The sequence below is a fragment of the Pavona decussata genome, unplaced genomic scaffold, assembly GCF_977016875.1.
Source record: "Pavona decussata unplaced genomic scaffold, jaPavDecu1.1 SCAFFOLD_195, whole genome shotgun sequence".
Classification (NCBI taxonomy): domain Eukaryota; kingdom Metazoa; phylum Cnidaria; class Anthozoa; order Scleractinia; family Agariciidae; genus Pavona; species Pavona decussata.
Genome location: NW_028145604.1, coordinates 1,822,750 through 1,834,992, shown reverse-complemented (window position 1 = coordinate 1,834,992; position 12,243 = coordinate 1,822,750). Strand labels below are relative to the sequence as shown.

Here is a 12,243-nt window from a genome sequence, read left to right as displayed (position 1 = left end):
CATATTTATTAATATATTTAGTGCTATATTTTATATTTAAACGCATAGAATAGCGCAAACTGTTTAAGGAGTACCTCATTTAAAAGCACTGCCCGCGTCGGATGGCCGCGGTTGTCAAGGTTTTTCGCTCTCCTTCTTTTTAACGCTGTGAAGTGTTATTCCCTAAGTGAAGCTAAGTGGCTGTGTGGAAAGTTCCAGAATGCTGGGGAAAGGTATCTAGTGGTTTCCCGTTTGCTTTAGGTTGGAGAAATAGGCCATTTTCGAGAACTCTAGAGCGGCTGGAGCGGCGATAAACAACAAATGCGATAGTATTGTCATTTAGTCCACAGTGAAGTGTCACTTGCTAATGACGTAGGATAACCAGTTTTGACTGCCGCACGTACTGCGGGCTCAAGCTCCGTATGGCAGGTTAACATTTGCCTCAAATTCACGAAGTTGTCGAGTGAGACACAGCCACGAAATCACGTGTTCACCTTTTGGCCGTCCAGGGGAGGGGTGGGGATGACATCTCCATTTCAACTTTTTCGTGTACGCTTGATTAAAAAAACGCTGCCTCATACAAAGTGTGAACAATCTTACCTGACGGAATAATGGGATGATCTAACTAGGATGGGCATATTTTGCACTTCTCTCTTGTATTCGAGAAATATGCAAATTTTAAGGCTTAAAATCCGGAAGTGCTTTTATTTCTAGGAAGGAAAATGCAAATAATTTTACTGGTCATACGTTCCCCAGAAAGCTGTTTGGTCGTATCGTTCGTGGTTCTGACAGCATTTCTTCAAGCAAGTGTATATCTTTACAACTTTCATTTTGGGAAGCCTAGAATTTTAGTAGCTGTTCATTTTTTTCCTCCGATGCGTTTTGACATGAAATTCTTTTTTGTACGACACGTGACGCTGCCATGGGAACAAGGTTTCTTTAGCCCAGTATTCCGTGGTATTTTTACTTTTCTAGTCAATTTTAACAAACCTTTATTGAATTTAATAAATTTGTGCAAGATTTTTTGGACGGCCCCATCATTAATTATGCATACATTTTGCAACTCAAACTCTATTCACGCTCGCCGTTTTTGTAAGAGGGTTAGTATGGCAATGGTGCATGTATAATAAGAAGTATGGGGGCTGTTCGGAAAGTAAATCTTTTCTTAATTTAGTTCAATCAAGGAAATTTTCTTGAGATCGAAAAATCCAACTAGGAGGGCGAATACAATATGGTAATAATCTGCATTTGATCACTTTATCTTGTAGAAGACACAATCAGCTATCAGACCAAAAAACCAGGGGGGGGGGGAGCGTCTAATCACCAGGGTGGGGGAGTGAGGTTTGCTTGTGCGACCCAGGGTTTATTACGACTGGATTAGAAGAAGCTCTCAGTGAACGGAATACTACTAAAAAGAACTATTTTTCTCAATTGTCAGGTCCTTCTGTTAAGCGTCAGCCATTTACAGGGTGTGTTCGCTGATGACTATTTTTCCTATATTTGCAGTTTTTCGAGGATTCCTGAGTTCTCTGTCTTGCCTGTAAAGCTCAAGTGTGCAACGCCTCAGCCACAGGTCAACCATTGTCCAGCTATCCGAGCCACAGAACCTCTTATTTGTGTCCATATCAGACCACTGCCTTCAACGATGTAACCTACCAGCTCCGCCTTTCCCAACTTCGCATCTCTCTAAAGAACGACTCAACGTTCCGGTCAGTAAATTACTTGCGGGCTGGGAATGGGGGGTATATAGAGCTCTGGATGAACCTTGCAAAGCATCTTCAGCTTGAAGTCGACGGACTTTTTGTTCGGCTTAACATAATTGTAATTCGGCTTAACTAATGGATCCCTGGGTTGGTCGGCCCACTAGGCTCTTGGGTGTGGGGTCCTTTGCAGGTTATTCGGCATTTTTTTCTCAACTTAAGGTTCGGCTTCACTTCGGCTTTTGGACTTTTCTTCGGATACGCTTCGTCGCCTTGTCATCTTCGCCGTCATCGTCATCGTCGTATCATCGGATTCTCCCGCTTAGTTGCGCGAAATTCAAAAAATCTCTTACGTTTTACTTGACAGCTGAAACAGCGCTGTCCAAGTGAAGTTTCACTCCGCAAGGTTCAACCAGCGATATTTTAGGTTACCGTATACCTTCAGAGGTGTCTCGCGTCCAAGCGATGTAGCGCGTCCGGTTTAAACTGTAGATACCTAAACCCCTATATCAAATTAAAGCTTATAGAGCTGGCTATCAAACTATACCAAGAATTTGTAAATAAAATGAATTGTTGAATTTTTCACGACCTCTAAATGCGAGCGTCCGAATCACCTTTTGAAAACTACAAGTCAAAGTGAATTTTGTTTTTCGCTAATTTAATTTGCTGGTCAGTTTCCGGACCCAAAGCTCTAAAAAAAACGTGTCTGCTTTTTGCCCTATTCAATTGCAGTGAAAAGTTACGGAACATTTTTGAAATAGGATTAAAAAAATGTGGAGTGATCGTACAAAAATCGCTCTCAGAGAAAGAATATTTCGAAATAAAAAATTTGCAGATACAAAGTTTTGTTGTTTATATGTTAAACTAGCTACTGTCCAAATTGAAGGCAAACGAACAAATTCCCTTTTAGTATTTGCTCTTTAAAGTGTCCCCTTCAAGTGAAAAACTTGATTCGAGAAAAAAGCGCTAAAAATTCGACAATTCATTTTATTTGAAAATTCTTGGTATAGTTTGATAGCCAGCTCTATAAGCTTTAATTTGATATAGGGTTTTAGGTATCTTCAGTTTAAAGTGGACGCACTACATCGCTTGGACGCGAGACACCTCCAAAGGTATACTGTAACCTTGATATTAAAACTCGTAACTTAGAAAACTAGAGACTACAGGCCATTGTACTGTTGTAGGGATGCCTGATTTGGTAATTTCCTTACAAGTTTAACAGCTTCCCTAGTTACAGGTAGATAGTTAGTTTAGCCTCGCAATTAACAAAATTGCAGTTAAAAAAATTGAAGGTTCGTCTAACCTCCTACGTAGACACACTTTGGGCTCGTTACGTATTCCTCCCCATGAGCATTCGTGGACGAGGAATGCGTGACGAGCCCAACGAGTGGCTGCTTAGGAGGTTAAGGTTGAGACAAAAGTTCCGATGAGAGATTTTGTTTTTACATCGCTGCCAAGTTTGCAAGGTAGATTAGCTCGAACTTTAGTGCCTCACATGCAAAGTAAATCTGCGATCAGACGTTTCCCTCCCGTAAAGAGAGAACGCACAGGTTATTTTATACAGGGTTTCACGGGACAATACACACACCCTAGGTTAGATCGTTTACAAATTGTAAGTGTACGCAGCCTTCGAGACCACTCTACGACGCAGAGTCTACGCCAGGATCGACATCGATGAGTTAGATAGCTCGTCAAGTTAGCTTCATCAGAGAGTGACAGACAAATGGGAGAATTTTCTCGCTATGGCAGCGGTGACATTAGACAAATGGAAACGTCTTCTTGTTAATCTTGCCTCGCGGGAGGAATCTCTTTATTGGAAGCCCTGTATTGCACCACGCAGGCGCAGATCGTATACAAATGGTAGGCGTAAGCAGAAGCAGTCTTCACGGCGAAGAGAGCTTCCAGAGAGCGGTTGCTGCGTGCTATAGGAGTTGTCAGCAGTTTTATACTGTTGAAAGCTCTCATGGGACGTCAAGCGGCCTGTGAATGATCCGGACCAACAGAGGGCGTGGTTCCGTATGTGTACTGCGGAGGAAGAGGCCGGCCGAAGAAAGAAGAACAAAGATCGTCGATCATCATAGAAAGACAATACAGTTAGTGTAAATAGACGTGCGGCGATGAAAAAAGACGACGAACCAGGACCGGGCCAGCAGTAGAAGAAGAAGATCACCGAAAAATGGGTCATTTGTATTGAAAAGTCATTTGGCTACTCTTCAAAAAACAACGCATATTTTAGGCATAAATTCCTTTGGGGTTGCCCAAAAGAAAATTGATGATGATTGTTAGGTGCAAAGGAAGATCTGGACGAAGATAAAATATATATATTAGAATTAATTAACAGATATTGGCAATTAATGAAGAGGCCAATCATCTCTCCATGCAAATCACCTGTTTGTTGGGATTAGACAGAAGAGAAGACGGTAGACGGTAGGAAGAATTAAAACTGTTTCAACTATCGTTGGCTTTCAAGCTTCATGAAAAGCAACATTAAGTGTAACATGTAGCCTGACATTAGTATAGACAATCTAGAATCGCAGAACTAAAACGCGCCCGAAAGAAAATGAAGTTTACTACTGAGGAAGAGCAGTTTAGCTTTCGTTTCTTTTCGGTCCTAATTTCACCTTTGTATGTTTGTTACTTCAATGAAGCTTGCATTTGGCAATGTTGGTTAAAACAGTCTGTATAAATTATGTTATAGGCTGGCCGGACTCCAACTTCGGGATCATCTCCAATTCAACATCTGCTCAACCAAGCCAACCACAGCCCGTTCAGCTGCGACTGTGGCACGTGACCCTTGGAAGAACCACTTCTCCTGAGCCCGCGATGGACATGACGAAAGAGGACAGCAACACAGCAATCCATGTAAGGTGGGGTGGATTTACATAGTGCAACCTTTGCTTTTCACTCGTGCATAGGCCAGTGAAGCTTCGCCACGTAAAAATCGTTCGCAGTCGTAAGAAAAGTGTTAGGAAGTTTGAAGTTAAATTTACATAGGACAACTCGTGATAGTTGTCTTCGACAGTTGTAAACAAAAGTTGCACTATGCCAATCAGCCCGAAGCTAAAGCCTGTGGCCACAAGGTATGTGGAGTTCGTGCGTGACACCGGAAGGTAACGCCAGTTTCGAGTCGTCGTTCAATCTGTTCTCATATCGTTGATTGTCACTCGAGATGCGCGTCGTGTATCATAAGAGGCAGATAGCGAAACTTGGAATAGGCGTTATTTTCAAGTGCAACGAAACATGTGGCCGCTTCGGTTTTCGTTTCCGGTTTAGATTCGGTTTTTTGTTCGGCCTTCGATTCGGCATTCGGTTCGAAATCGGTTTTCGTGGAGGCGCTTGGTATCGAAAAGGTTTCGTTAGCAAGCAGTTAACATCGATATCGCGGCGTCTTCTTCTGGAGTACCCTTAGGTGTTGTATGGACGTATGGACACCCCTTGTTTACTCTGGAAGCAAAGTCATTAAGGGGCGCATCCCACCCCCATACAATTAAGTAAATTGTGTAAATAAAAAATGAAAGAAATAAATTCAAAAACTATGTTGTCAGTGTCTTTATTCTAAAACATTAGCTAAACACAACTATACTAACTGCTGATGGTTTTTATTTTAGAGACAATAAACTAGTAACAAAGCTCTATAAAACAAGATACCGTTAAAAGTAGCAAATTAACGACTAACTCGGATTTTTTTTAAGGAAATTTTTTTTCATAGATGTTTCTTGAACTTTTGGGCGCGTCGTTGGAAAATAAGTGCAAGTGTTTCCCGAACTTTTCTGGCCGCGTTCCTGAAGAAAAGCACGAGTGTCTCGCGCGGAGTTTTGGTCGCGTTCCTGAAGAAACGCGCGAGTGTCTCACGGAGTTTTTTGGCGCGTTCCTGAAGAAACGCGCGAGTGTCTCGTGGAGTTTTTGGGCGCGTTCCTGAAGAAACGCGTGAGTGTTTCGTGGAGTCTTGTTCGCGTTCCTGAAGAAACGCGCGAGTATTTCACGGGGTTCTTGGTCGCGTTCCTGAAGAAACGCACGAGTGTCTCGCGGAGTTTTTGGGCGCGTTCCTGAAGAAACGCGCGAGTGTTTCGTGGAGTTTTGGTCGCGTTCCTGAAGACACGCGCGAGTATTTCACGGGGTTCTTGGTCGCGTTCCTGAAGAAATGCGCGACTGTCTCGCGGAATTTTTGGTCGCGTTCCTGTAGAAACGCGCAAGCTGTTGGCGGAATTTTTTGGCGAGTTCCTGAAGAAACGCGCATGAGTACGTTCCAAGTGATTCTGTTTGGCGGAAGAGTACAAGCATTGAAGGTAAGCCATACGAGTTTTATTGCGAGTTATTTTGGTCAACTGGTTTGTTCCGTTCCCAGATCAAGGAGAGACCACCAATTCATCACCGGCAGACACGCTATCTAGTGAAGACATGGTAAGAAAGACCTTGAATGTAAGTAAAATGATCAATAGATTATCTATTTAAGAAATCGAAGGCAGTTTTCTATATTCTATACTCTGATAGACCATAAAATGACGTCCTAAAAAGTTCAAAACTCAAGTGCGGCAAGTGGTTTCACCGCCAAGCGAAGAAACATTTTATTGCGTCATTTTATGGTTTATGAGAGTATAGGCCATAGAAAACTGTCATTGATTTGTTTTTTGCAAAAAGTGCGAGAGTAATTGACTTTTTGTTCTGTTGAGAAAGCGCGCTCGTTATATCTGACGTCTCTTTTGTTGTCTGCACTCTTGTAGACAACAGCTACGGGCCAAAAAGCGCGCGGAAATTTTGACAGTTATTGTAAAACAAAATTGGTAAGACTTATTTGTCTGGCTTCTGCTAAGATCCCACCTGGTTCATCAACCTTAATGTTGACGGAGGGAAAAAAAGTTATTCGTGCAAACGAAACTGAGAAAAAATGTGATCTTATCTTTTCCAGGGATTCAAACTCATGATATTTGCTATAACAATGTTTAATTGCAAAGAAACAAAGGCCGGTTGTACCATCTACATCATTAACTGGTGGACACACTAGGCAAAGGTACATGCCGGGATATTTGGATACAACTTTTACAAGGATTCAAACTCGTTTTTCTGAAAGACAATCGCAGGAAAAAGCTCTCTATATACATGATTCGTTAAAGCCTTAGGTATAGCTCGAGCTGATTTGCATCTTTGATTATTTACACTGACGTTCGTCTTGCATTGTATTTAGGTATTATAGAAGACAACTTTCGAGATATCATTGCAGCCATATTGCGGCATCTCCGACAGAATTTCCAGAAGCTGTAGCTTGCGAGGTTAGTATCTGAAGAAAAGGAATTAGGTGCTGAATGGGATTCTTACTCATGAACCTTGTCTATGAACGGTTAATGTATATTCTACCTAAAGTTGCAAAGTTAGAGCTGAAGGAAAACCTGAAAGCGGTAAATGAGATCCCAACTGCTGAACTTTAAAAGGGCTATAATGACCAAAATACTCTAAAAACGGTTGCAAATGAAAGTGGGTAGCAAAAGAATTACGACGTAAAGTTAACGAGATTCAAGCTCGTGTTGTATACCATAATAACAAAAAAATATTCTTTCTGAAAACCAGGAGCTTAAATGTTATTATACCAAATTTGGGCTCGGTTAGGATTCAAACCCATTAACCTGAGCGAATTAGTCGCTTTGGTACAACTTTTACTGAATGGCGTTTTAGTTTATACTGACATACGTCTTGAGAAGTATTCCTTTAGATCTGCAGAAAGTTTCGCGCCAACAGGTCACTGCAACGATATGTTGGAAGTCCTTCAGCAGCATCTTGGAGAGAATTGCTACAACCTAAAGTTTGCAAGGTCAGTATGTGAAGTAACAAAGTAGGTTTTATGGGATTCAAACCCATGAATGTTCTCTACCAACAGTTTTAAAGGAAGGACTGAAGATACGCCTGAGACCTATATGGATTCCAACCCATGAACTTTGCTGCTATGGCGAAAGGACTAGTCGACAGTTTTAAGGAATGCAATAAACAACGTTAATGGAGTTAAATGGGATTCGAACCTATTATCTTTTCCTATAATGTGGAAATCTTTCACGGTAGTTTTAGAGAAAGATTGAAGAAAAATGGGTGACACCTAAATTGGATACAAACCCATAATATTTTTTATTGGTAAAAGTACTTTATTAGAGCTGAGCTGGAATGAAGAGTGCATGAGCCTTGTATGAGATTCAAACTCATGCTCTGTGGAAAAAGGCCTAGTCAAAAGTGGCAGAGGGAAAAATTGGGATTCAAACCCAAGATGTCGACTAACACCGGAGTTACAAAGAATGGACTGTTAGTAAGAAAAATTTTACCAGCTTCAAATATTGTTAAAGAAATGCGAGAGTACTAGGAAGTTTCTTTGTGTTTAGGTAACCAGAACATTCCAGAGGACATAGCAGATCCTCTCCGGCTTCTTAGAGAGACTTGCAAGAGGGTTGCTTTCGAGGTCAGTGCTTGTAGAAACAAAATGGAAGTGTTGAATGGGATTCCAACCCATTGCCTTAGCTATAGTGGTGAAATACTGAAAAATTGCAAAGAAGAATTGAATTGAGGACGAAATTTAATGGCATTCAAACCTATGATCTTTGCTGGAGAAAGAGATTGTATTTAACATTTTTAAGGGAAGCGGAATGAAAGAAAAATGACACTTGAATGGGATTCAAACCCATGAATTGTACCTAAATTTTCAGAACGAGGAATTAAGCAAAAACTTAACGAGACTCAATGGTCTCTGCTGGCTGCCATGTTGAAAAACGTTTATCAACATTTGCAAAGAAAGGATGGAAGGACAATTGTGTCAACGGGGCTGTGGTAATCCTACTTTATCAAACGTTCTAAAGAAAAAACAGAATACTTAAAAAAGGAAAAAAAATCATTTAGACCAATTTTGCCATCGAGAAAAATTTACGAACTTATTCTCTTACTAATCCTTGTGAGAAACTTTGAGTGTAGTTGAAAAAGATGTTCCAGATGTCGTTGCAGCCATCTACAAGTTTTTCTCCAGCATACCAGAGACTTCCCAGAGGCTCCCTTGCCAGGTTAGTGTGCGTATTAAGAATAATTAAATGTTGTATTGGAGTCAGACCTATGACCTGTGTTATAATGATGAAAATACTTAACCAAAAGGTGAAGAGACAAAGGAATGAAAGAAAATTGGAATTGAAAATTGGGATTCAAACCCATCACGATAGAATGTTAAGACATACTGAATGGCATTCAATCCCATGATATTTGCTGTAATACTGAAATTAGTTTATCAACAATAGCAAAGAAAACTAGGAATGCCAATTTGAGATTCAATGGTTTTTGTTGCAATGTTGAAACAGCTTAACAACACTTAGGAGAAACTTTCAAAGAAACTGAACAAAAAACCAAAGATAAAATGGCATTAAAACCCATGACCCTTTTGTCATGGTAAAATGATCTATCATCAGTTACAACCAATGGAATGATTGATATAACCTTTAATTGAAGAGTCAAATGGAGTGGAATCCACGATTTTTTTGCCAAAATTGCGAAAATACGTTAACTGTTAATTAAATGATAGGTCTATTTACGGATTTTCAGCTACGTATCTTTCTTGTCAGTAGCTTTGTGCCGTTTTTAGGTACGCAGAACGTTGAAGGTCTCATTGCAGCCACGCCTGAGCTCTTGTCAAGGCATCTCAGAGAGATTACAAGAGGTTAGCTTCCCAGGTTAGTGCCTTTTGGAAATAATTATTTTTTGAAATGGGATTCAGACTGGTGGTGTTTGTTTTAAAGTTGCAACCAATCGGATTAATTGATCGAATTTAATGGGATTTGACCCCAGATCTATGCTGTGATGTTAAAAATTGTTATTTTAAACAGTTGCAAGGAAAGGGCTGATCCTGAATTGATTTGAGATTTATGGAATTCTAAGACATGACATTTCCTTTACCGGCGAAAGTAACTTATTTTAAAGAAGATGTGAACGAATGAATGGAGGAGAGGCTGGGGCTTCAAAGAATTTACACCTTCGATATTAGCTATAATGTATATCTGGTTTAAGAAAACTGGCAAATGAAGAAAAAAATAGAAACTTGAATGGAATTTATTTATGAGCTTTCGGTGAAGGTACTCTCGATCTATCAATAGTTGTAAAGAAACGACTGAAGTTCAATTTGCGAACAAACCCATGATTTGTGAAACAATGGCAAAAGCTGTTCGCACGACGGTTTCGAGTGAAGGAAATTTTGTAGCTTGACTGTGATTCAAACCCACCATCTTTGCTATGATGGTAAAAGTGTTTAACTTACAGTTTTAAGAAGAGGTTGGAAAGAAAACGTGAAGGCCTTAGTGACAATTGACATGCTTTCTTAACGACAATTATTACTTATGAGTTACTCTGTTGTTTTCAAATCCTACTTCGCTGTACTGCTAAATTAGTGAACTATGAAACCTTCTGAAAAACGTTAGGCGAAGTATTGATGAAAATTGGCCATTTTCGAGTTGCTGCGAACCTCATTGTGAAAGCGAGGCTAAGTGCAAAGCTTTTCATACGAAAATTAGTTTTGTTTCTATATGAATGAAAACTAATTTCCATGATAAAAAACTGCAGTTAGCCTCACTTTCATAATGAGTTGAAAGCAACTCGGAAATGCCCTATTCTTTCAGTCTTGCTTTAATTTTAATTTAGTCTGAAAATGTGTCTTTTCAAAACAGGTGAGCATGCACAGTTGTCATGGACGCGTTCGTCTTAGCTGCAGGGAGAGAGTGACGTACCAGACGCCCACCTGCCAGCCGAGGTGCAGATGAAGAGTACAGAAAAAAGACAGACGGGCAGAATTGGTTTCAAGACCCTACTATTCGTGAAGAAAACACTTTATAAACTTTCAGCTGCGAGAAGGAAAACTGAGGGGTTTGTCTACGTTTGCGGTCAGAACCTTTATTTTATTTGCTAAATTCATGAAATTGCAATAAAATAAAAGCCGTGAAGCAACACCAAACATAAAAATAAATACTAAAGATGAAATAACAAGACAAATAAAAAGAGAAAATAAATGCTTGACAAAACATAACAAAATAAAATCATAAGAGTTCATTTAAAGATAACTCTATAGACATTAATAACCAATAAAAATTAACATAAATAATTAAATTTAAACCAAATAAAACGCTAATAGTCGTAAATAAAAAGAATGTAAACTATTCTTTATCACATGGAATGTTTAATTGTGCTTCATTGTTTTTAGTTTTGCTAAACATTTTGTTGAGAATCTTTTAAGGTATCCATGTAGTTCTGACTTTTAGATGGACATAGCTGTGGCGATCATGAATTAAGATGAGACTGATGATGATGATGATGATGATGATGATGATGATGATACAGGAAGTTCCAGATGTTATCCAGAGGCCTTCGTGCTAAAGGTTAGTTTTTGAAACAAATGATAGGAGACTTTCTGCACAGTGACTGAAGCCTATAATCTTTGAGCTGTGACGATTAATTTAGACAGATCGGATAAAAATCTCGGTCGAGGCTTCATCGAGGTTCCAACTCCTAACTGATTGAGAGGTGATAAATCACAATTATCTTTGTCATTCTCAATTCGCGTTAGGTAAAATTAATGTTCACTAAAGTTCTCGTTGAGGTCGTTGAAAAAGCTGCAATCGATGCGTTTAAGACTCGTAAACCTCTTCTGGACAATCCGATGTTTTTGATCTCGACTTCTTGTAAATGCACATAAATGTTGATAGATTTTGCAATAACCCACAGTAGAACCCGTAGAACACGCGTCAAGGATCCACAGAAGAGCCAAAAAGTGACCATCCTAGACCTGCTTCGCAGGCGCAGAGGACCTCACCCACAAAGGACACGGCTAGGACCCTCAAAGGACCCGACCACGACTCATAGAGGAGCCGCCGAGGACACAAGGACCTGCCGAGGACCCACAGAGGACCCGCCGAGGACCCACTTAGATGTTTGTTATCAGAGGTGAATAATTTTGGAAATCTGTTAGACAGTTGTTATTAGTAATTGTCGACATCGCCCTCCCCACCCTCATCATCGTCTTAGAAAATTAAGGCCTCGCTTGAATTTGTTTTAAGAAAAAATAATAACGCTATTTAATTTCTAAATCCTCAGCATAATTAAGGATCTAATTGAGCGCAGGTTATACAATGTTCAGCGTTTTGTCTCGAACTTCGCCAACACCAAAAATTGAAGCAATCCTTTTTTTTTTCGGTTGCCTTGGCAAATGACAAAGCTTACGACAAAAAAACTAATGTTTCACTTACCCTTGACAACAGATGATGAAGACGATATTCCTCATCCAATCCAGTGTACTTGTCCGTGTCCTACATTCGAGGCTGCTTCCAGTTTTACGTTTAGAGAAGCTTACCATGGCAGCTCACGTGATTGAACACAGATTGAGGGACTAATAAATATCAGTGGGTGGTTCATCTAAATCAGACTTCATGTATATACCCTGAAAAGTCCAAACAGAAGGGCCTGGGCACATATTCGCTAAAAGGACGTTGAGGGAGCTTATTTTCGGGTACATAAATTAAAGGTTGGTTGTATTACATTCAGTGTTTTGCGCTGATTGGATAATTCG

At 40.0% G+C, this 12,243-nt stretch overlaps 2 long non-coding RNA genes across 3 annotated transcripts; both read left to right on the top strand.

The window, feature by feature from the left end:
* The first annotated feature begins 6,492 nt into the window (after positions 1-6,492).
* Positions 6,493-9,266, top strand: LOC146461683 (uncharacterized). Its single transcript, XR_014857359.1, has 3 exons — positions 6,493-6,946; positions 7,410-7,482; positions 8,039-9,266. It is a non-coding gene; the product is annotated as an uncharacterized LOC146461683 (long non-coding RNA).
* Positions 9,267-10,534: 1,268 nt separating this feature from the next.
* Positions 10,535-12,086, top strand: LOC146461682 (uncharacterized). Of its 2 annotated transcripts, none has more exons than XR_014857306.1 (3): positions 10,535-11,056; positions 11,406-11,621; positions 11,936-12,086. It is a non-coding gene; the product is annotated as an uncharacterized LOC146461682 (long non-coding RNA). The 2 variants fall into 2 exon arrangements; XR_014857305.1 differs by having other exon boundaries at positions 11,403-11,621.
* The last annotated feature ends 157 nt before the right edge of the window (positions 12,087-12,243 follow it).